We start from the raw sequence: 3,355 nt of genomic DNA, 5'->3' as shown, positions 1-3,355 counted from the left end.
CAAGTAAGTAAACATGGTTTGGAATAATTCATGTGGAGCATGTTTGGTAAATGACTGAAATGTATTCCAGATTCAAGAAGTTTCTAAAGAAGACAACAGCAAGTTGCTGCTGGCAGTGTCCCACGGTGAGGGGCAGACAGAGAGAAAATCTCCACTACCATCCCCTCCTCTAAGCTAAGACTTGGTGTGCTGAGGTCAATTAAGATTGCTGAATGTCATCTAAAATGTTTCACTTCAATGCCCAGATGTAGCATCCCTTAATTTGTTAATTTTAATACTGACACTTGAGAAACTCAAAATGTACTATCTACAGAGTGTTCTGTGATGTTTCAATATGTATGCATCATGAGCTATATAAGTTAGGTTAAACGTTATCTACTCAAAGATACATTCAAAACATTCAAAATTCTTCATTTTAGCATTAAAGCATGTACAGCAATGTAATCCCACTGTCCCAGATCCTTGAGCACCTGTAGATTTTTGACAAAGTAGTGTACCTACATTTGACACTGGTTATGAGAAGTAGTGACGTTTGTGATGTGGGATGTCCTTCTGTATATGTGTTGTTCTTATTAGTTAATAAATAAAGCTGCTTTGGCTTATGGAAGGGAAGAATATAGCCAGGCTGAAAGATATATATACAAAGAGTAGGTGGAGTCAAAGAGATGCCATGTAACCACCTAAGACGCAAGAGGTCACAAACCATGAGTCCGGTGGTAAAACATAAAATAATAGAAGTGGGTTAATTTAAGATGTAAGAGTTAGCTAGAAATATGCCTAAGCTGTTGGCGAAACAGTGTTATGATTAATATAGTTTTTGTGTTATTATTCAGGTTTGGGCAGCCAGGAAATGAATGAGCAGTCTTGGCTTATACATTTGGGAAATAGGCAAACGCTCTCAAGAAGTTTGAGGAATGCTTTTTATATATTTCTGAATATTTGTTGTCAAGTGTTACTTTCCTACATTTATTAAGAATAAAAACATCACCCCCTTGCCTGACCCTTTCTTCTGTTTATATTTCAGATGCCGTAAAGTTTCTGAATGAATCATTGCCAGTATCTGAAGGAAGCTAAGTGACCAGCATCAGACATCAACTTGTACAGGGGATACACAGTATCTCTAGTGTCATTTGCTGAAAGATACTTTCTCTGACACACTATTTCCAGTCACCAAAATATGGGGTCAACATAAAGGTCTATTAACTGACACAGAAATATGTATTTTGGGATGATATTTAGTTACAAAGTGAAGAAAAGTCAGTCATCTGCAGTGATATGGACAGAAAAGGAGACTATGATGTTTAGGGAGCTAAGGCAGAAACAGAAGGGAATTACCACGTGATCCCAGTCATGTTTAATTTTAAAACTGTTGCTCACATAGAAGGTATGGGAAAAAAAAAAAAGAAGGTATGGGTAAGGTGGTGGTTCTCAAAGGTGAAGGCTGAGGATGCATGAGACAGAAGGAGAAAGAGTGGCCAACGGTTGCTAAGCTACTTCGAGATTAAGACTGAGACGTGCTGGTGTGATATTTCACATGGCCATCTAAAGATGCTCACTCAGAACTGTACAACTAACAAAGCTGGAAGGGAGGATATTGAAAATTTTCCCTATGAAGAAGTGATAAACATATTTTTTTCAGCTTGTAGGAACTTTTTTTTCCTTCCACCTTTTCCAACTTTGCTCAGGTGTCTACGGAGGAGCTCAGGATCACTCAGTGGTGGCTCCAACCCACTCAGTTGCTGTGGGAGCTGCTGCCCAGTCCCACAGTGGCTCAGTGGCTATCTGGGCACTCCAGCCTGCAGTAGGGATCTGCTGCATGGGTACAGAGGGCACCTACACACTCGGTCACCTTGGGTGTTGGAGCAGTCCATTCGCGCTGAAATTCCTCTTTGGTCACAACCTTCTCAGTGGCACCCTGCTCCTCCTTCTCAATCTCCTCCGGTTCTCTGTAGAAGGAAAGATCAGGCATAACCTCCCATGGGTGCTCACGGGAGATAGTGCCACGCATGCGGAGTACTTCCCCCGCGAGCATCCACTGCATCAGACCTACTGAGTGAGCTCCTTTGTTGTTGCACGGGACGCCAATGTCCACGTAGCGGAGAGGTGAGTCTGTGTTACACAGGGCAACAGGGGTAGTTGACATAAGATGCCTCTGTGAGGGGCTGGTGGTCAGCCCTGGGATCAGTCACCGCTAGAAGTCGTGCCTCCCTGAAGGCTGCGTGGATCTGGCTTGTGAAGGTGGTAGGAGTGAAACGGCCAGCAATTGGAGAAGCTCCAGCAGCCTCAGCAAACTTCAGCACAGCTCGCTGCCCAGTGTTCCTGGAGGCGATGATGCTGACATCAGCAGGGTTTTCAGCGGCAGCAATAGCCCCGGCTGCAGCTAACAGCTTCTCCCAGGTCCTCTTCAGATTTATGACGCATATACCATCACTTTTCCTTTTGAAGATGTACTGCTCCATCTAAAAGTCCAGCTTGGTGCCACCTGCAGCAAGGAATTTCAGGACACCCTCCTCCATGATCTTCAGGACAACTAGGGCTCCGAACATTGTGTGAGTTTCCCTTTAAGTTATGATGGGAACAAAGAACAAGGTTGCCCTATAAACCTGCCCCAGGGCAGTGTGGGAAAGCAGAAGGATAACTATATAAGGAGGTATACTTAATCTGTTTTAACCATTACATAATACACACATGAATTGAAACCTCACTGGGAACACCCATTTCATTAACATGTGCAATTTTGATGTTTTGTGCTGGTTTCAAAACTACAGAAAAACAAAGAAGCCAGACTTAGTTCATTCACTCTTCCTTCCAGCTTCAGAGATCCTGTCCAAGACTCTTACTACACGTTTGACCCCGCCTCTGAGTTTCAAACCCAGACTCAGCTGGGATCCAAAGGAAGTTAGAAGGAGACTAACTTAGCCCAAATAGTTCTTAGGTAATGGTGAAAGCTGGAGTCTAGAACGTTCTCAGAAAACCTGTCTGAAGTAAAATTTTAATTAGCTACCATTTTTTTTTGCTTTTGTTAAAACCTCTTTTGATGTGTGCTTTGTTACTTTGCAGTTTTAACTTTTCAACCAGCATTTAGATATTTCAACTCTAAACCCAAGAGACATATGACTGAACCACAGTGATTTTGACATAAACTCATCCACGAGAGTTTATTTTTAGAGTTATTGTTTAGAATAATTTTGGTTAGCATTTTACTGGGTGAGATGTTAGAATCTAATCAGGTAAACCTTCTAGTAACAGTTGTAGAGCTATTGCTTTGGCAAATAATTTAAAGAGAATAAAAATTTCATTTTCATTTATGTTTTACCTTGTCATGGGCACCAGAACACCTTGCTTAGCTCTGAAC

General features: G+C 42.0%; 1 pseudogene; it reads right to left on the bottom strand.

The window, feature by feature from the left end:
- Positions 1-1,707: 1,707 nt before the first annotated feature.
- LOC130888995 (40S ribosomal protein SA-like) lies at positions 1,708-2,546 on the bottom strand (annotated as a pseudogene).
- Between the last annotated feature and the right edge of the window lie 809 nt (positions 2,547-3,355).

This window comes from Chionomys nivalis, chromosome 17 (genome assembly GCF_950005125.1).
Source record: "Chionomys nivalis chromosome 17, mChiNiv1.1, whole genome shotgun sequence".
NCBI lineage: Eukaryota > Metazoa > Chordata > Mammalia > Rodentia > Cricetidae > Chionomys > Chionomys nivalis.
This window is presented reverse-complemented; position numbering and strand designations above follow the sequence as displayed.